At 39.6% G+C, this 22,333-nt stretch overlaps 1 long non-coding RNA gene across 1 annotated transcript in view; it reads left to right on the top strand.

Moving 5' to 3' along the window:
• The window catches only part of LOC115653933, a 132,303-nt gene that overhangs the window by 24,910 nt on the left and 85,060 nt on the right, over positions 1-22,333 (top strand). The window contains exon 2 of the long non-coding RNA XR_004001040.1: positions 836-898. This is a non-coding gene — a long non-coding RNA (uncharacterized LOC115653933). The remainder of the gene's footprint in view (positions 1-835; positions 899-22,333) is intronic.

Raw genomic sequence — 22,333 nt, 5'->3', positions numbered from 1 at the left:
ATTGACACCATGAGGGAAATATTTTCTCTTAACAAATGTGTAAGCTGTATTACTGTATTTTATCAGAACTGTACATACCTTATTACTATATTTTTCTCTTTTTCCTCTGAACATCTTTTCTAAAAAATGCAACAAAATCTTTATTGTCCAAAAATGTCAGGGTGCTGGCATTTCATAAGAATAACTAGCACTTCCACAACACTTAGTATTTCAAAGCACTGAGCAGACACTACACACATGTGCATCATTCCTTTGAGTAACAGATGTATTATCAACCCATTTTACAGGCATCACAACTGAGAGACATGGATTATATATAATAGTGTTCTTTTCATAAACAGCTTGATGAATGTTTCAATACCACAGAGATCAGGTATGAATCACTTTAAGAGCGCTTCAAGAGGCTCTTCTGCAGAAACTCAGTTACTAAGGACAGACCATTTTTTCCAGTTTGCGTGTCAGAATGCCAATACCTTTGTTCTAAACCAAGATAAAGCATGCTGTCAGAATAAAATGGACCACAGTATCATCACACAGTAGTGTCAGCAATGTACCTCCCATGGATGGCCAAGTTTTGTACCCATGAATAAACAGAAGTTTATAATGGAAACAGTTGACAAACATATAACCATAACAACACTGTTTCTTCCACAATAATGAAATTGAATTTGAAAGCAGCATATTTTGGATTAAATATATGTATTCAAAGATGTACCACTCTTCTTTGTTAAAAAGAAAAATCAATAAAGTGTAATTTATTTTAATGGGTATACCTGAACCTAGAAGAAACCAACTTTGGGAAAGACTTGCTGAGCCATGTCATCTCTACCTTTAGGCTCTGATCCTGCAAGCTACTGGGTTTGAGGAGATCCACACACCTATGCGGAGCAGCTTGCAGGTTTGTGGTCTTTGAGGCAAGAGGGTTTTGAGGTACATTTATAAATGCCTAAAGGTGGGATGATGATTTGTTATCATATCCTAATAGATGATTCATAATAGCATTGTTATTGAAACCAATCTGTCTGCTACACTACATGATTTTGTGTATATCCCTCATAGTCGGATTGTGAATCTTTATTTCCATACTATCATTTTGTCATTTTCAATCTACCAAGGCGCTTATCCTGTGTATCACTCCAGTTGCATTCTTTGTCCTTATTTAGATATATCAGCACCACACTCCCTCTCACTTTTTTTTCAGCACTAAGGTAATTAATAATCAATTGGCCAATTTGGGACATACACAATGTATTGATAACTGGAGATTTTCTTTCCCCAGTAACAGGATCATGGATGCATAATTCATATTCCACAACTGATTTGTTTCATCTCTGCAAATCACATAAACGGCTTGATTAAAATATTGCATTAAAGCTATATATATGCATCTCTGATCGTTCTGAGATTGATCTCTGCACCCTTTGTCCTATATTTGCATAGCAAGATTCATCCTTTGAAAATGTGTAATGGAGATTGGATTTAATTCTTATTCTCTCTCACATGCCTTTTTGCCAATTTTAGTTTAACTTCCTTAACTCTGAGTTTTGTGATTTTGCAGAAGTTTACTTGAATGGAAACATTCACCATCAACTCAGGGCTCAGTGGTCTTAATTTGAGAGACTTTTAGAAATATTTTCTGTACCATTTCAAACAGGTAACAACAATTGTGGGTATTTGTGGTCCTCTGTTCTCCTTCCATGTGAGGCCTGGAGGCAAACTGTGTGAAGCAAGGAGTATTAGAAAGACCCTTTAACTGTGGAAGTGGAAAGTGGAGGCTGTGGAGGTGTTGCTTCACAGTTACTATGAAACTGTTACTCCAGAGGATGGAGAGAAAGAGAGTTGGGCATGTTGCATGACTTGTTCCAATCACTGACTCATAGATATATAGATTGGGTTAATGCTGCTTAGTAGAACCATCTGCATATGCACACACCATATGTACTGTGGCTGGGACAGTCATTTAGGGATGCTATGTTGGTGGTGGCAGTATAAAGGAGCAGGTCATGGAAATCCATGGACTTGGGAGTAGAGTTCTCCATACCTCCTCTGAACTGTTGCGTACCCCAGTCCATGAAAGGAAGAGTTTCTTTATTTAGATTCACTACAGCCTGAAGCCACCGAGAATTCTGAGTTAATTTTCCCTTTCCTGCAGGCTTTCTCTCTGGAGGGGAGCATATAGTCTCAGTTGATTGCTTTTTATGTGGTAACAAAAAAGCTTTAGGTTTGGAGGAATAAGATTGTAAACCCTCAGAAAGGCGACTAAACAGAGAAAAAGGGAAAATGAAGTCTAGAAACTAAATGTTTTTAAAATGTTGTGTTGTATTATTTTGACTACATATTTATTTGTAGCTCTATATCAAGTGAGAAGGAGTGTTTTGTCTTGTGATTATCTCAGGGAACAAGGAGGCCCTCCACCCAATTTTATTTCTGGTCCTATCACGGATTGACTGTGTTGTTTTTATTGTATAATAAATGATATTTCAACATTTTAATTGCTTTTCTTAAAAATAGTCAGGTAACAAAACATGTAAGAAGTAGAAAGCATTTACACAAAAAAGTGTATTTCAGTGAATAAATGCAAATGTAATTCTTTTGCTTTGTCCTTACATCCCTGAGTATTACCAGTTAATTTAGCGGTCATAGGCCTCCTAATCCCCAAGGGACATTCAAGAAGCTGTACTATCTGTTTAACATTTTCTAAAACTTTTTGGCCCCAATCCTGCACACAGTTATGTATGTGCTTAATTTTAAATGGGAAAGTAGTACTGCTGGAGGAGGCATCGTTCAAGCACTTACATAAAGTCCTGGTTCTGGAAGACACTGAAGTACATGCAGTGATGCCAGCTCTCTTAATTTTATCATGAGTTTCAGAATATTTGGGTTGCTTGTGGGACCAGTCAGTCTCTAGGAGGTTGTGAAGAGCATAAGGCAGACTGAGAGGGTGCTGGGAAATGTGGGGGACAAGAGGTAGACTGAGGGCCTGCAGAGAAATGTGGGGAGACTGAGGAGGTACAGAAAGATGTGACTTAGTAGAGAGGAGAATGAGATAGTGAGGGGAAAGGGAGGGAAATATGGGAGGCAAGTGACTGTAGAGAGAGGGTGGTGGGTAGAAGACTGTGGAGGTGCATGGAGGGAAAATATGAATGATCTACATTCCTATCTAGGCTAGCTAGGAAGAAAGACAGGAGGGCCATTCTCCACACCCCAAGAGATAGAACTAGAAGTGGGTAAGTAGAGTCCCCTGCGAACAGTGAACAGGGAGGCCTGAGTTCTGTGTACGTATTTCATGTTAAATTGTGAAGGTGAAATGATCACATGCAAAGTGAGGACAGGCAGATTCCCCCTAAAAATAAAAGTCATGATGCAAGGCAAAAAGCAATGCAATTTTCTTTTCATCTCATGATTTTAAGACAGTCTCATGTTTTGGTGTTTTTTTTTTCTGGGGGATCAGGGGTTGCTTCATAGTTTTGGAATGCTTAGAGTTGACAATACTACACAGGCTTATATACATTTGTAATCCAGACAGCACTTAAGCACATGCTTAATTTTAACCTTGTGCTTTAGTGCCAGTGACTTCAATGAAATTTAAGCATGTGCTTAAGTGATGTCCTGAATGTGGTTACTGTCCTGAATTTTCAGGAACATGGACTGTCTGTCCCATATGTCCCTTTATGTGGTCTAAAAGAATTCCACTTTAATCTTTGGATTCCATTTGTGAAATGATTAGAATTGTTCGACTGTTTAAACTGGCTTTAAAGCTTTAAGATGCAAGGACAATTTAGCCTCAATGAAATTGCTCACTGTTTCAGAGTACCTAATTAGAAATTAAAATACCTGCATGTCTTTTTTCCACCCTAAATCTCCTTCAGCATATTTTAAACTGAACTATAGTTCTCTCTTAAATAGCATCACTAAGCACTTGCAGAAATTCATTGCTCATTCATTGCCAATTTTCATTTATGGCTGAAGTGAATATTTTCCTCCAATTATATATTTTAATCATTCCCAATCGTCATTTCCATTTTTTTCCTTATATAAGAGAATATTAAGTCTTGAGAAAATTCCTGCAGAGTGATAAAACCCCTTAGATTTGATTAATATACATAGGCTGATCAGCCCTCATTACTTTAGGCAGCTTTACTTTAAAAAAAAATTCTTTATTACTGTTGATGTTGATTTATGGTGAATAAAATGGCCAAATTCCACTTTCAAGATGTGAAATCTTGGGATTGTATTGGTAGATTGTTTCCAGAGGTATGACTTTTCTTTGCTTTAGAAACATGTCTGTGTATATGAATGAAAAAATTCTTAATGTCCACTGCAGTGAGCATCATAGCCCAATGCTTGTTTTGGACCAGCAATGCAAAAAGATTTTGTTTGAAGCTAGCATTGTCTTCTGGTGAACAGCAAAGCAGCTAACGTGTTGATCACACTTGTCCCTTTGGATATTTCTATTTCTTTCAACTGGCTCCAGCAGTCATCATCAGATGCACCATCACCAGTGCCTGTTGATCTGTCAACATATGCTTGACATTGTACACAGAGTACCCCTTTTCTGGATATAGGTGCATGTACAGGAGCAGGACAAAAAGGAAATGAGAATTCCCTTGACAACATCATTGGGCTCCATAATATTGCCAGTAGTGTCTACTATGTCTATAGCTGGGAATTGTCTGTCTCAGAAGCAGGAATTTAAGAACAATGAAATCATAGTGATTTACAAGTTTTCATATTATGCCATTATTTTATTTAAGGGTCAAATGGACAATCAGATTTTTGAGGCAAACTTGAGTTGGCTACATTTTATATTCCTTTTAGTTGGTTTTTTAAAATTCTCCATTGTTTTAACATATTAATGAATAGAACGTAATTCAATGATGTGGTGTCAGTAGTGACTTCTTTGGTGGTAATCAAAAACAAGTGTTCCAGTGTGATTCATTGAGCAGCATGAGAAACCATCTCATTTCCAAAGTTAATGAATAAAAAAAATAGATTCTATCCTGTAGTTTTTAGAATTCCATTATTTGCACTCCCTGATGAAAGGAAAGAGCTTTATTTGTTCTGGAAACAACAACGTGTTTTATGAGCTATGGCAAAATGACTGTGAGAACAAATCTTTCACATTATCCTTATATGGCATCGCATGTTCAATTTGAGACTATGTCCCCAGAAATAAAGAAATGAAAGAAAAGGGTCCCTTACTGCTTTTAATCAACAGCAGCAAGAACCACATCATACCCTATGAAATGATTTAAGGCTTAGAGTTAAGGTCCTGATCCTGCAAGTTGATCTGCATGGACATACCCTCACAACTGTATGGAGCCCCATTAATGTCATTTGGGCTCCTTATGAGTGAAGACATCTACCCGTGCTTGCAGAACTGAGTCTAAGGCTGCGGTTCAAACACTGTGGTCTGTGGACCATCAGTGAACCATGAAGCACTTGCTGGTGGTCCACAGAGAGGTGGCTGGTCACATGGTTCTGGATCTCCTCCTTGTTTGTAACAGCTAGATCACACTGAAGACAGCTAACATGCATTAAATATTTTCCTAATATTGCTGTACATTCCAGATAGGCAATTTCCATAGTTATTAATATGAACACAGCTCATAAGCCTCTTGCAGAAGTCAGTTTTGAGAGGCAGCTTAGAAGAGAGGAGAGAGCTTAACAGGGAAAGGAAGAGAGTACCAGTTACAGGGCCGGTCTTCACTGCTAAAATAGGTGTTTGGTTTTTTAACCTTGGGGTAACTAATGTGCATAACCTATCCTGATGTAAAAAGACAGTGAAGACAAGGCAATTGAGTTTTACTCAATGGTAAACCACATGAAGTCAACACCAGGAGAAGGCATAGCCCCCGCCTTGCCTAACTTATCTCATGATAGAACTAAAGTGCCTTGTCTTCACTGTGTTTTTACCTCAGTGAAGGTTAGTTACTCCAAGGTAAGAACACACCAATTACCAGTGAAGACAAGGCCACATAGGGTAGCAAGAAAGAAGGCATGAAGATGGACATAGGAAAAGGACAGAAAAGAGACAGCCAGATGAGCACCGTGGACTGAGAGAAGAGGGTTTGGGGCAATAGAAACAAGTCAAACGCATAGTAAGGAGCTAAGGGGGGTGGGGAGGGGTTTCCACAGATGCAGATCAAGGTGGAATTTGATCTGAGCGGTAATAATGAGCCAGTGGAGAGATTGCTGGAGCACCTGAATGTGGCTGCATGAAAAGAAGATGACTGTTTGCAGAGGGGATTGCGGGGGTGGGGGGGTTTGCGTGGGAGGGAAGTGGTGAGTTTCAGAAGGGAGGAGGGAGATGCAGGAGTCAAAGCATGAGGTGATCACCACCTGAACAAAGGGTTTGGGTAGAACATACAGTAGGCAGGTTACAGCAATGTTGTAGAAGTAAAACTAGCAGTAAGCATGATTTAATGGTTAGGGTGCTACCCTAGGACCCAGGAGATCTGGGTTTGACTACTTGATCCATCACAGCATTCCTCTGTGAGCTTGGAAAAAACCACTTAGGCCCAGATCCTCAGAGGTGTGTCTAACTCCCATTAAAATCATTGGGGGTTAAGCACTTAAATACCTTTTGGGTTCTACATCTAATTTCACCACCAGTAAAATGGAGAGAATAGATAATAGCGTGTATAAGTACCCAAGACAGATAAATTGGATTTAGTGACAATGGGCCAGATTCTTATCTGTTGTAAGTCAATAAATATAGTTCCATTGGAGCTGAGAACCTAATCTCATATCTGTATGGGGGGGAGAACATGGCGGCAGGCTATGGAACTGGGAGAATGGTGGTGTTACCAGCTGAGAAGAAGGAAGAGATGTGTGTGTGTGTATGAGGATATAAAAGGAAAGATTTAAAAGTAGTTCAGTGATTGAAAACTTGACTATGAACTTGCAGTGGAATGTCCAGAAGGAGATGTCAGAGAGACAGCCAGAGATTCAAGTCTTTATAGAGAATGACAGGTGAGGAACACAGAGAGATCTGGGAGTCATCAGCATAGATATGGTAATTAAAGTCATGGAGCAGATGAGGCTGCCCAGAGATAGTATAGTGGGGGAAGGGGAGAGTGCAATTGCACTGTGGTTATTCATTTTAATTCTTGCAATTATCACTAATACAGATAGCTAGAAAGCTAATTATATGACTGAATTACTTATTACCCCTGTAGCCTAATATTTAATACACTGCAATTGCTCAGAATATTTTGATAAATATACTTTATTACGAAATTGCATAATTAGAGCATTAACTACTTGGGATACACTTCATAATTGCCTTGTAACTGCAGTGTAATTACACTCCTTCTTTTTTACATTCTGGTTCACGTACCAACAACACTTCTGGCTCAGTTCTGACCGTATAATCTTTATTATTGGTAATGATGCCAAAAGCATAAAGAACCCAGGTTGATTCTCATATCCAGGCTGAGTTTTCAGGGGTGACATTTAGTAATCATATGAAAGTCCACAGGAGAGAATAAATCTGCATATCTTAGTGTCATTTTTAATAGTTAAGTGACTTCAGCTGAACTTGAAGGGCTTTTAAAGAAGTTGTTGTTGTTGTATTGTCACAGCCCTGGTTGAGAACCCCCTGCTGAACACTCACCAGTCTGCTGTGTTTGGACCTACATGATGGATCCATGTGCTTTAAACTCTCCTGGATGTGAGTAGTCTCCAGGCACTGACTTTCTTTGACCACTAAGTTCACACCCTGAGCATAAACTCTCCATCTTAAAAGTGGGACCCCACTGTCCCTCTGCCCTAGGGCCCAAGGTGAGTGCTGAACCCGAAGACTCTCCAGCAGTTTAAGCACATCTCCTCTTCAGAACTCCACCCTAGTAGGTACCCTCTTTTAACCTTTCAAGGACATATGATACTTTGAAGTCATTCAGATCCAGACATTGCACAGGAATTTCTAAGCCAATCACTCTTTACTTTTAGACCTCACAAGAGATATACAGTTCCCTACAAAATAAGAAACATAGGAATTCAATCTTTTGCCTCAGTTTCCTCACCACTCTTGAGTGTTCTTTGGGATTTGGGTCAGTGTCCTTCCAAGGGCCCAGGTCACCACTCCTGGACCTCACTCCTCTAATCTGGTCAGTGATAAAAAGCTGCTCTGAGCAGACATGGTCTTTTGCTCTCTGCCACGTGACCCTCCTAATCAGCTTCAGTTCTCCCCTCTGGTGATCAAGGTCCCCTGTGAGGTAGTCCGTTGCTTGGTTACCACCCTCCTGGAGTCCAGACTTGAAAAACTGTATTATTGCATCTTTGGCCACCACCCTTTAGCATAACCATTGTCCTGCTATGGCAGAACATATTCAGTTGATGGTCCTTAGTGATCATTTTATGCAGAGGCAGGCACCAGGCACAACTCTCTTTGACACAAGAAGTGTGATGCAAAATTACAGCAAAACAGCCATAATGCCTAAAAGTTCAGGGTGTTCATAAAACTAAACTGGAATTCATAAGTTATATATATATACAGGTTCACCAAACCACCACAAGTATCTGTTTGATGCTTTGTATTATGTGGGCATACTTGCTAAATACCACTGTATTTAAAAGTAAGATAAGGCTTATGTTTTGTGCTTTGCTTTTCTTGGAGCTATGTGAATGATTGCAAATATCACAGACCTCATTAGTTTGCTCTTTGTGTGTTGTGTGTGAGAGACTGTCTTCATTTTTTCACCATTACAACTTTTGTTAGGGAAGCAGATTTTTATTGTAAAGTTTCTGCTGGCATTTCATTTTATTCAGTTATTACTCTAATATGGGAGGGCAGAGTGGCCACAGGTACAAAAGCTATCTTACATCAAATTACATTGAATAAATTTCCCCGCTTAGGAGAAGATGGCACTGATTTCTGCAATTTAGTAACAGGAGATTCTGATATTAAATTTGAGGCAACTGGAGAGTGATCATACTTTGAAGATTGAAATGATGATAATAGTGCTGCTAGTGGACAAAATATATGTTTATGAATATCTCAGCCTTTTACTGTAGCTTATCGTTGTTGCTGCTCAGCTTGTGGTAGATGCCTTTTTTTAAGTAGTGAAATTTGACAAGTGGCTTCTGTAGAACAGTAAGAACTGAGGATCAGTTAACCTCCATACCAAACCACACACATATCTTATATGTAATTAATTTTATAATGGGATTAATTATAGGGCTAAATGGCTCAAGGGACATGAAGCTTTCTCCCTGAAAGACTGCTGGTTTGATTCAGGTGTACGTTAGCAGCATTTGAAAGCTGTTACCATTTGATGGCTGTATGCTGGTCTGAAAAATATTGGTGGACCTGGTCCATTCTTTTTGTAGACAGTCTGCATTGTTTTCCCTGTAAATTAAGTAAGGCTGTAGTTAAGCATGCTCCTATATGGTTCAGAGTAAATTTCTTCCTGCCATTCTTTCCTATTTGCATTTTGAAAAAAAAGGGTTTTTTAGCTGATTTCTATATCAATATTGTTTGTTGTAGAATTCCCCCAAGAAAAATTCTTGACTGGTTAATGGCTAACTGGTTTCTGATGGGAAGGATTATTGATAAGGGACTGTTTACCCCGAGACACCAACTGAATCTTTTAATCTCCTTATTGAATTCCTTAATTCTCTGAATTTCTTAATGTCTTCCTTCATTCATCTTAATTTCTTCAGATTGTCCCTCTAGTGCTGATATGTTTTATTCTGATATCCACTTTAAAGCAAGTTAACAATTCCCAGGGTTCACAACTTGAACTAAATCCTTTAGAAGATTTCTTCATAATTCAACCATTTGATGCAGTAGCTGCAAATAATCAAGTAAATGAACTGTAAGGAATACGATTAACATTTTCTTTGGCAAAGAGGCAGGCTCATGAGCTCTCACTACCTCACCAGAAAACTTTGTGGAAGAGGGGCATAAGCAACCAGGACATTTGGGACACAGGAAAAGAGATGGTAATGTCTAGTCCTCCATAGAATTTTTTTCAATCCATGCTTTGAAGGCCCACTGGGTTTGGTCTGATATGAGGCCATATTTTACCATCTCTGGAAAATCTGCAGGAGGGCCTGGAAATTCCACACGTTTGAACTCTCAAAGTTCCTCCTGTAGCATATTATCTGGGGATCGGCAGCAGGCAAGAGCCATGGCCCTCCAAAATCACTGATTTGCCATTGCATTATAAGAGACTGGTATGTTTTCATAATGATCAAATACCCTGCAAGCTACAAGGTCTTTTTCTCACACCCCTGTGACAGCAAAATTCCTTCAGGAGTTGTGCTCTCATTAGTTTCCCACTGACATCTGTACCCAAATCCAATCTTATAGAAGGGAATAGTGGAATTCTGCTTAAGGTAATGTGGGCAGTGTCATCTCAATTTGGGAAATTCCCACAGGTTTGAAGGGAGATGATGCTGTAAAGAATGGCTCTTTCTCCAGCTTCCCCCCCCCCTCCCAAATCCAGGCATTCCCTCACAAAATCTGGGAGCCCCAAATGTATGGTGATTGCATAGAAATGTCTTTGTGGTGTTGGAGGGGGAGGGATTGATTCTGTTAGTCTGGCAAAATTTGGGTTAAAGGAGAAGATTTTTAAAAATTATTTTATCCCTTGCACCGGAAAAACTGGATCTGGCCAACAGATTTTAGCTCGTTGAACTGAACCTTGTTTAGTTACAAATTCAGCCCAGTCTTAGCTTTTGCCCAGACATTTTTAGGAAGCCCAGCTTGGGGAACTTTCACATTTGGATGTGAAACAAAACAGCAACAGAGATTATGTTGCTGCTGCTGCTACTCCCATGACTGCTGTGGGAGCTGGAGGAAAAAAACATGGTACTTTGGTGGATGTTTCTCTATTTATGGTCGTTAGAAATGTGATTGTTAGATTCATTCTGAAGATCTTGTCCTTCTCACATTGAAATTAATGGCAAAACTTCCATTGAATTCATGGGAGCAGGACTGGGATGAAAGTCCTAATTTTTTCTCCTTTACTCACTTTCTGCAACATATTAAGACTGAAACCCTTTGCCCCCCATTATTAAGTGGTGCACAGCAAGCAGTAATGTATTTCCTATTGCAGTCAATGCAAATCATAGAGGCGTAACTCAGACGCTTGGGCAATTTAAAGGGTGCATTTTAAAAGCGCTCACACTGGCATAATTCAGTAATCAGGCTATTTGATTAGAAGCACTGAGACAGAAGACAAAGACAGGTGGTACAGTTTGGTAGTTGGCCAATTTGCGTGCTGTTCTAGTAGTGGGACTCAACAATGCAACTTTAGTTTTACACAAATGCAAACTTAAGCTGATGCTCTCTTACTCCACTGGAGATGGTATAAAAGGCACTAATGATTCTAGGATACCTCTACCACACTGAGCTCGCGGGAGGGGAAAAAACCAAGCTTGCCTCAAGTGTGACTAAACCAAACCATCAAGTCAGTAGTTAAATATTTATATTTGATAAAGAGTCTAAATATAATATTTGCTACTGTGACTGAGTAAAAGAAGGGCTGTAGTACACACAAGCATAAACAAAAGCTAAACAACAACAACAACAACAAAAACCTAATGACTGATCTTGGTTTTTACTCAGAACTCTCAGTTGTATTCAAAGGCAGTTGGGACTCCTTCCACACAGCTTCTGCTCCTTCATTCTCAGGATCTTACGGAATCTTGTAACTGGTAGACACATTTTTCGCTTTCCTCTTACATGAACTCTTAATAAAATGATCATCCACTTACTGTTTGGGCCAGTGCTGATATGCAATATTCTATCACGTGATGCCAACTGGCTTGAATTCAGATGTGACTATTGGCTGTCTAGTATCCACAATCTGGATTGTGATTGCTATCCAGACCCCAGACTGACCTCAGATGCAGAGGCTTTATCTAGCTCTCTGATGGAGTCATACTCATAGATTTCATTACAACAACAACAGACCATTATGGAGCTATACAGTAAACTACACTAGTTCAAAAGATAATGCAATAGAATAGGATGATCAAGCTCAGTCCATTAACAGATTAATGCAAAGAATGATAAACTTGAGGATCTTCTTTGTGATGAGGTCATAAAATGTGACAAAAAGAGATTGCGGTTTTTATTGTTCCATTGATTTTACCTTCTCATTCCTCTATCCAAAGTCAATGAAGGGATTTTATTTTGGTAGAGTTATTAATTGAAAGTCTGTGCAAAAAAGAGTAGCAACATATTTACAAGCCATCCATTCTGTATGATGTCAATTCAGCGCACTGGGAAGAGGAATGAGGTCCAAATAAAGTAAGGACCAAGCTGAACTTTCACCCCAAACTCAAACCAAATGTGCACTTTAAAGAAAGAATGTCATACGTCTTTAGACTTCCTGGCTTTGGCCAGGTTCACGGGCAGAAAGACTGATGATCTTGTGATACTTCAAAACCAAGAGCAACTGGAAGCCTCTTAATGAAGCCTAATTTCACAAAATATTTAGGTTGATTTCAGATTCCTAGACTTTTGGCATGAAATCCTAGCACCCCTAAAGTCAATGGCAAAATTTCCACGGATTTCAAAGGATTTCACTCTTAGACTTTTGTATGTGTAGCTGAAATGAGCTGCATTGCTAACCTTTCGAGATTCATTAATTACTGCAGTAATTACTTTATTTTATCCGTCTCCCAAATGACAGTAGATAGGCCTGATATACTCATATATCTCAATGACTCATATTTTGACTATTTCCTTTCAGCTTTTAAAGGGTTTTTCATGCACATAGATACAAGCAAGCCTTTTTTAGATAAACAGTTGCAGAAAAAAATAATTTGGGGCATATACCTTTGAAATGTGTCTATACCTTTATTCCGTTTTGTGATTAACAATGAAATGAAATTTGTTACAGATGGAAGGGATAGTAATGTATCATGCTTATGTCAGCCAATCAGTGAACTGAAACTGCACCATGTAAGTTAGGTGGCCAATTAAATAGTGTATACGTAACATTAATAGGGTTTGCATAAGCATCTCTGAGGACATGATAAAAAGATTTTGCTTCAGGTTTAATCCTTTTCTCCTTTCTTCCCTCAAGCTTATTTCCTTCCTGCTCTCAACACTCTACTTCTACCCATAATGTACACCTCTGTTCTTTTATCCTTCTTATATTCACCCACATATACTCCTCTCCCTCATCCACGTTACACAGGCTATTATCCTCTCCCCTTCCAAAACACCCATGCTCTCCTCCTTTCTGCTCTTGGCTTTCTCTTCATCCTCCTTTCATAGACTTTTCTAAAAAAACAAACAAACAAAATAACCCCAACAACCAAGGATACCAATGTCTGTAATAAAAAATTAGAGAAGAGAAATGCAGAAACTCTATGCTTTGTAGACAGAATTTTTAAAAAATTTATATGCGGTCATGTCTCTTTAAACATATACAGATTAGCTGGGTTTTCATTTAGTTGTGTTATGTCATGCAATCGATACTGAGATGATTACTAAAACTGCTCGACTCTGGGCTGAGTTAGGCTACAATTGGAATTCAAAAATTGTCTTTTTCTACTGAAGCACCACATCTCCAGCAATCATCTGTGTTATGGAAATTGTTCTCATGTACAAGAAGCTGATTTTCACTTAGCGTTAGAGCTCCTTTTGACCTGCTACATGGAACAGTAGTTCTTGCAAATTAGAACTTTATAACTTATGCAGAAAACTAAAGTACTATAATTATAGGCTTTTATCATAAAAAGTTTTCATTAACATTGTTACAGGTCCCTATGGTAACTTACATTTGAATTTGATCTCTTCACCCATCATGCTTTCCATTCCACCAAAGACCAAATGTGGAATAGTGACCCTATAAAATGTGGGACAATTGCCCAAAATGAAGTCTGTAATATGGACAGAATAAAGAAATTTAAATGAGGCAATATTCATTGCTCTCAGTGAAGGTTAGCTTCCTTCTTAATCCTTCCTTTTAATCATTTTAGTGCTTCTGATCCTAGCCAGCTCAGTAAGAGATAGGGAAGTAGAGAAAAGTGATCACTTCCGAAAAAGGCAGCTTTGCCTGGGAGTTCAGGATGATCCTTCTCTACAGAGAGCGATCCTACTCTCTCTCCTCTAGCCCTTCCAAAAGGCTGCTAGTGAAAGCATTGTCCTGCCTCCCCTCTCTTTACATGTCTCCATTGGCTTCCAGTGTATTACCACTAAGAATTTAAGCTCAGGAACATTGCCTCCAAAAACTGTTTTTAAAACCTGCCTCCACCCGCTGTACATCTCTGTTCTCATTTCCCGACACTTCTGCTTCCATTTCCTTCATTTCTCCCTCGCTGCTTCCCTGTTTCCTTCCATTCTTGGCTCTATACTTGCTATTGTACAGCTTCCTAGGCCTGCTCTATTCTGCCAAGCACATCATCCATCACGTCCTCCTGTAAATCCATTTCCTCCAGAAATCCCTCTCAACATGTTTGCACACCCTCCCTGGGGCTGTCTTCTTTTTCATTGCCTTCTCTTGTGTTTGTCTTCTCTAATTTTAAATGATCACCACTGCTGACTAATTTTAATTTAAATTTAAATATGGAATAATGTGTTGATCTATTCTTGTCAAGCTCTGTGTACCTGTATATGCAGATTTCCTGCAAAAATCCTCTCTTCAGAGACTTTCACTTTTTGGCATTTCCACAGCAAATGTGAAACCACAGATCTTCAGGCATTGGAATAATTTTCTGTTGTATATAGAGTTTGATCATAATGGACTAGATCGTAGCTTTGCCCCAAGCCCTGAGTAAGCCCACAGCTGCACTGCCCTGGGAGCACACCAGCAATCAGAATGTGACTCAGTCACAATCTGGTTATGGTTTTCTCCTTGCTCCACTGGAGAAGTAATCTGAGTTAGCTATATGTGGCTCAGATTACTTATTCCTCCATGCTGTCTCCACTGTACCAGCAGCAAGTTGAGATAGGCAGGAGTGGGCAGAGCCTGACTCTACCTATCTGCCCTCTTCTTGTCTATTTGTCCTGTGGAGGCAACTCTCCTCTTCCTGCTGTGACCAACAATCTGGGTAGCCTATCCAGGGAACAAGCCCCTTATACTTCCTTACTCCCCTTCATGGAGGCGCAGGCATCAGGTCACTGTCTGTCTCCTTATGATTAGTTAAATTCATTAGGAGGGCTAGGAAAATGAACATGCAGGCTCTAAAGTGAAGAGATTCCACTTGAGAGTTTCTGTTGATCACAACAATGCTGTGCCACACAAGGAAAGGAGTGGCTCTCTCCATTAGGCAGGTCTCAAGCCCTTCAGGGTTTGAGAGGTCAAAACCAGCAGCTTAAGGTCCACCTGGAAACCAGCAGGCAGCCTGTGCAGATACCAGAGCATCTGTGTAGTGGACTCATGACTTATCAAGCAGGCTCATGCATTGTGTATTAACTTTAATCTCTAAACAGATTGAAACTGTAGCCCCATGTAGAGCATATGGCAATACGCAAGCCTGCAAGGGGTTGTATAATTTGCACTATGAGTATAACGCATAGTACCTAGTACAATGGGGCCATGATCTCATGTGGGGAGACTGTACTAGCACAGTACAAAGAGTCAATAATAATAATAATTTGGATTTGTACTGGAAACCATTTATTGAAACACTCTTCCCTTATTAGGAAGCTGCTTTGAAATGAAAACATCACATTGCTTTCACATTAACATTGCAAACAAGTAATGCAGCAGAGCCATTTGTACTAAACACAGAAAAGGTCACATTTTCAAACAGATGAGCCCTAACCCCTCTCTTTGTGGATGCATTCTGTGACCACAAAACATTTACCGTAGGTGCTAATTTGAGAACTTGCACCTGTAAGTAGCTGATTTTCTCCTGTGATTGACTTGCTGGCACAAAATGCAACGTACATTTTGTAGGTACAAACGGCAATTGCGGAAAAAGGTGGTTGCCGTTTCGAAAATGCGTTCTGTACGTTGGCCCTCATTCTCACCTCACTCACACGAGTGTAAATCCAGCATAACTGCACTGAACTCAGTGAATTTACACCAGTGTGAAAACAATGTGAGAGAAGAATCAGGACCCGTATGCATATACACACACACAAATACATACTCACTCAGTTAAACCAAATCAGTATGTGACAAAACTGCCAAAAAATGTGAATTCACTTGGATTGTTTGATAAAATAGTAATTATTACATTTCCTTAAAAGATGATAGCACCAAGGTTTTTGCAACTGTAAATACATTTGCACTTTGTCGTCTTTTTCTTAAAACCAAAGATATCCAGGCTGACACCAAAGATAGCTGCCCACCACTGAGGTCATCATTGTCTAATTAGTTTTGCTACATTGCCACAATAATTTTGCCTGACATGACATTGAATTGAGGCTCAGAAGGCAATCAGCAGCTAACAGCCATGGTGGGCATTAGTTACACCTAGTGACAGAGTAATTAGTAACTGACTGTGCCACTTTACATGAACGACTAGGAGGTACACGGTCACTTTTTCGTATTAAAATACGAGCCCATTATACATACACACATGCATGCACACACATGAATGGGCCCTACTGCAAGTTCCTACCCCGCTTCATAGAGAAAATGGAACATGGTAGAAATATAGCATAAAAGGCAAGCACAGAAAAGTCTGACTGCTCTGGAAAACAGAGATATGAGGAAACTGGACCCCCAGATCCTAATTCTCCTGCTCCTCTTTTAATAACTTGGTTTATGGCAATTGAAGGCTGATGGTGAAGATAGGATGCTTCCTTGACAAGCTGGAGGAGGCTCATGTGAGCCCCTTGTTAAAAGAACCAGCCTTTGGGCCCTGTAAAGGAGACTCTTAGTTTTCATCTTAAAAACAGAGGAAAGCGGGGTCCTACGGACAAAACCTCCTTCACTACACATCCTTGATTCATCCGCCCAGCAGGCCCACACTGTGCCCTAAATGAGGCAGGGATCCTGTGGGTAAAATACAATGTGATCATGTAATTAAAGACTGTATCATAATTTATATGCACAGCAATATAAATTACAGTTGCACAGGCCTAAATATTCAGTCACTTCTACTCTCACTGCTGCAAAAGGAAATGAATCAGCCTATGAATTGTAGAATTGGCCTGGGTTACTGGGTTCCCCCTCAATACAGGTTCCCAAGTAGCCATTTTCCTTGCTTGTTTTCAAGGCTGACCAATGAGTGCCATTGCTTATTCCCCATAGGAAGTTACAATCCTTCATGTAACCTTGATATAAACATCTAACCCATCTTGATTCACACAGATTCAATCTTCCCATAAAGTCTCAATTCCTCCACCAATGCTACAAAGAATGATGGTGCATTTGCAGAAATAAATTGCTGTGTTTAGGCTGACCAGGAAAGTATATTCTAGACAGTCACTTTAAACAGATTGTTTCTGGCATGATATGACACTATGGAGGAGTCATTTGAGGTACAACTTCTTGACTGACATAAGTAAACTAGACATGGGTAACTGAAAAAAAAATAGGGGATGGGAGTAAGCAAGATCCTCAATTCCCCACTTTCTCATAAATGATTTTTGCGGATTGGCAAAAACAAACAAACAGCACAATAACAACCGTCTTACAACTACTTGAGAAAAGGATGGAGAGTTTTTAGATTAGTTGTGTAAGAAATATAGAAAAAAACAAAGTCATGACCTGGGTAATGTCTAGTAGAACAAAGGTCCAGAAGCATAGTTTTCATAGCTTAGATTTTTCTGTCTACTATGAAAGAACAGGTTATGTGCATATATAAGCAACTAACATGAGAGACACGTGTCAACAAAGTGACTTGTGTCAAGGGATAGAGTGGAATGATTGCGTTGCTGAATAAATAAAATATATGCTTTCTAAAGGGTGAGGAAGACTCTAAGACAACAGTCTGCTGATTTCTGTAAAGGTACGAGAATGCATTCTTTTAGTTTTGACAGTAAAATTAAGTGCCTGCACAGGATTCTGAAATAAACAGATGTGCATAAATTCTTGGGGTGGGAGGAGGAATCAAAGATGAGATAAAATAAAAGAGAAGAGTGACATGATCTGTTCAAACATGATCTTACTATCTTAACACCTTATTAACAGTTAAATTGTTTAATGCGCTTAACTGTATATTAATGTGATAGACACATTTGTGGGAAAATATTTTAAAATTTCCTGTTAAATTCAGCTATTAAAGCTAACAGCTGTTCCATCGTCTTATTGTATTTCACTTTATTTTTACAGCTGGTGTCCTTTACTAGTGTCTGTTCTCATAGGAAAGAGATGTTCTAATAGGAGAAAAAATAAACTCCTCACCAGCCTATTGTTCTAAGCCATGCACAAGGTGATACTTAATTGGAGTTACTCCACAACTACACTAGTGTGGCTGACATGACATCCACTGTGTCTGGTTGTCACTTTGACCCTTATGAAATGCATAATAAACCTTTTGTATTATTTTAGCCTATCAGCATTCAGGGTATGTTTTCCTCCCCCTTCTCTCAATGCACCTAAGGCACTCATTTTTCTGCGTCATGTTTTTCAGCTTTCTAGCATCAGCTTCTCGCAAGGGGGGCGGGTCCCAGAGTCCAGGCTTCAGCCTGAGCTTAAATGTCTATACTGGAGTTTTACAGCCCAAGCCCTCCAAACCCAAGTCAGCTAACATGGGCCAGCCACAGCTGTTTACTTGCAGCGTAGACATAAATGTTTTCTCTCTGAATCTCAGTGTCCATGTCTATTGCATATTCTATTGCATACCTTGAACACCTGGTCAATAGAAGGGCTCCCATTCATTTTAGTGGGGGTTGGATCAGGCCCCTGATTCATGCTGGACTCCTCTTATCTTAATAGGATATTCATAACATGGAATGAATTCATGCAGTGGAGTTCCGCAGGGTAGATCAAAGGAATGACCATGCAGGAGTATTTTGTCCTTAATGTGCTGCATCCTTAGGACTTGCCTCCTCTCATCTTGGAAGTGTGTAAGAAATAGGGACTGGAAATAGAACCCATGACAGTGAAGAAGACACCCACTAGGTCATTAAAATGCTTCCAATATGTATCTTTGATTTGACTAAAACATTTGAAAATATTTTTCACTACAGTTCAGCTGCTCTGTAGAGTTCAGGACCTTTTCATAACCTTAAATAATGCACACTTTACATTGTGGGTCTGTTTCTTTCATATGCATAGCATTAGTATGTTGCCTTTCACACTAGGATATCACTCATGTTTTTCAAACTGATATGTCAATATTGTATATAATATTGGGAATTAATTTACTCTCCAAACTGCAGAGCAACCAAGTCTTTCAAGTAATAATGGTGCAAAGTTAGCAGTTCTAACTCTATCATTTACATACATATGATCTTTATGGTAGGTACCTGTAGTGATTGTATTAGTCTCTGGTTCCCATTGTTAACTTTATCATGCAGAAAACTCCCATTTAGAACTTACTGGCATTTTGTGGAACTGCATGTAAGCCCTGTATATAGCCACATTAAAGCCCCCAAAATAACAAATCTAACCAGTTTTTAACATGCTATCTGTAACTATAATTATATAGTTAATTAAACATGGCTTCATCCTGAAAAGTGATGTGCATCCCCAGCTCCTCCTGACTTCAACAGGAGTTAAAGCTGCTGAATACTTTGGAAGGGGTTGCTTAGTAGCTTGCAGGACTGTACTAATAATAGAGAGGGTGGGTAAAAGAATATCTCAGTTCATTCATTCATGACTTAGACCTATCCTGTTTAGATCTCAAGCTTTACTAGTTCTCTAGTTCAAACAGGAATGATTTTGGGAAGTCCTATGGCCTGGGCCATGCAGGAGGTCAGACTTAAATGGTCACAGTGGTCCCTTCTGGCCTTAGACTGTATGAATCGATGAACTATGTAGTTATTAAGGGAGAGGGAGGGGGGGGTGCGGGTAGAAAGCTGTACGAATCTTTAGTTCTAAACAATTTCAACTGAAACTCTCATATTTTGAGTCATTTCTGTCTTGTGATGTTTTATAAAAGAATAGAGATTCTCAGATTAACTCATGGTAACCTTGTCTATCTTGAAATAAAACTCTGTCCCTGCTGGCATGCTCTGCCATTTGCTGCTAGTCAAGCTGGCTCCTGTAGACTGTAAACAGTGCCTTAGGTTGCCACAGTGACTGACAGCGAGAGACAGTGTACACCAGCAGGGACAAAGTTTTCAACTGCATGTTTTTTGGTAAATACAAATTTTCAGAAATCTCTTATAATTCCCTTGGATGTTTGGACACTCTGTAAAAATCAGTGGAATAAACTGATACAGGAGAGGAAAGAAAAGATGTTGAGGGGATTGTTGGAAGAATGAAGGAGATATTTAGGGACTTCTGAGAACATCATCACTGGGGTACCCACAATCATAAACAACTTCACCTGTTAAAGTGGCGTCTCTTTGTTTTAAGAGGTAAATCTATTTATCTGACGGGAGTAATAAGACATTATTTTTATTTGTGAGCTATACTTGGCAACTGAAATTGTTGTGTTTCCCAGGGAACTGGACACCAGCTGGGGATTGCCAGAACACAATGTCTTTTGCTACGTTCCTTCACTGCCACTACCACATGCCCAATGATGATGGGGAGGGAGGGGAGGCTGTTGTAAGAACCAGCTACACCACGTCTGTGCCTATTGAAGTCTCCCCAACACTGGGCGAACCCCCAGCTGTAGAGATGTGAAAACTTTCTACCCTTTGTGCCCCAAGGCACTATTCAACGTAAATAAAACATTAATATCTGCAGCAAGGGAGAAGTTTTAAAAGTTACAATCTCATTAGATGAGCTCAGCTGAGGGACCATTCATGGGAGAGATGAAGCAGTGCAGCTCAGCTAAGAGGACCGGTTAGACAGTAGCTGCTGTGGAGCTGAGGGAACTGCTTTCTCTCTGAAGAGCTCCTACTGAGAGGTAGCAGCAGGTGACAGTGGATTGAAGCATTTGGGAGCAGAAAACTATGTATGTGTGAGGAACAAATCGGAGTAAAACTGGCTGTTCCCATTGTTCTTCTTCCTTCTGATAGTGGTGCTGTTCGTGGAGATCAATGCTATGCTGCTGAACAATGCCCTCCTCTTCAGTGGTGGCTTCCCTGTGAGCTATGCAACTGCGCAATGTCTCGATTAACTGTGTTTGAGGAGTTTATTTGCTATCCAGTGTTCCAGATGCTTTCTCTCTGGCCTCACAGTCAGAGACAAATGTAATAGCTGCTAACAGCATTCAGAAGTCACAAAGTCTAAACTCCTTGGGCAAGGACCTCAGCAGTGCTCAGCAAACAATAAATAAGAAGAAAGAAGGTTTGTGAGAAGAGAGAGAGTCTCTTCAGACATCATAATTTTCTCTTCAGATAATCTCTGCATGCTCAGTTTTAAAAAGTCATTACTCCAAAGTGCACAGCTTGGGGAGAGGGTAAGCAGTAGACTTGCACTTTATATAATACCCACCCAAACAGCAAGTAGACCAGTAGGCTTCCTTGGAGTATCTACTTTCTCTCTAATCAGTTCAGTCCTTCTCTGCTCTCAGCGGAGCTAATCCTGTTCCCATTCAAGTCAATGGGATTCTCAGCATATATTTCAATGGGTCTGAGCTTTGGAGATATGAACTGAGTGGAGAGTGCTCAGAAACTTACAAGAGCTATTCAGCATCTTGCAGGATCTGACTCTAGATCTGGTTTTTTTCCCCATGCAGAATGTAGTTCTCTATTTTTAGGAATGAAAGGGGTATCAGATTAATTCTGGTATGGCGAAGGAAAGCTCGTAAATAGATGTTGACTGTCTTGTGACAGTGTATAAACAATAAGGGAGCATCTGAGATCCTGTGGAACTCTCCTGGGGAACACTGATAAGGTATCATTCATATTCAATCATCTGTATAGAAAACCCTTGTCTTTTCTTATATGGCTCATGCTTAAATTCATGTGGCCATTAATAATGCTTCCTAGGCATTGCTTGAAGCTACAATGATATCTTCTCTTTTTCAGTTCATATACAGACACTAAAGAGCCCATTGCTGTTATGAAAAACCATGTGTTTGCTTAATATCACAGTATAGTCCTCCCTTCCTTCCTCGTGAATAGGGTTAGGGATTCTTTGAAAATGGACATTCATGATCAAAGCGCTACCCTCTTTAAAAGTATCTTCAGTAAATAATCAAAGAACTTCCCTGCTGTTTCCTTTAGAATAATAGTGCTCCTTTTATAATTACTGGTTTCAATTTTTACTTTGGAGAAAGAAGGGTGGGGGAGAGTGAGTGTTCAAAAGATATTCAGGTTCCTGCCATTGCCTTCTTATGAAAAGGGAACAGGGCTACAAACATCATTAGATTAAATTCCCTGACAATGAATGGGAAGGGGGTGGGA

The sequence above is a fragment of the Gopherus evgoodei genome, chromosome 6 (assembly GCF_007399415.2).
Source record: "Gopherus evgoodei ecotype Sinaloan lineage chromosome 6, rGopEvg1_v1.p, whole genome shotgun sequence".
In the NCBI taxonomy this organism is placed as follows: domain Eukaryota; kingdom Metazoa; phylum Chordata; order Testudines; family Testudinidae; genus Gopherus; species Gopherus evgoodei.
The sequence above is the reverse complement of the archived record's forward strand: the minus strand, read 5'-3'. Positions and strand labels throughout refer to the sequence as shown.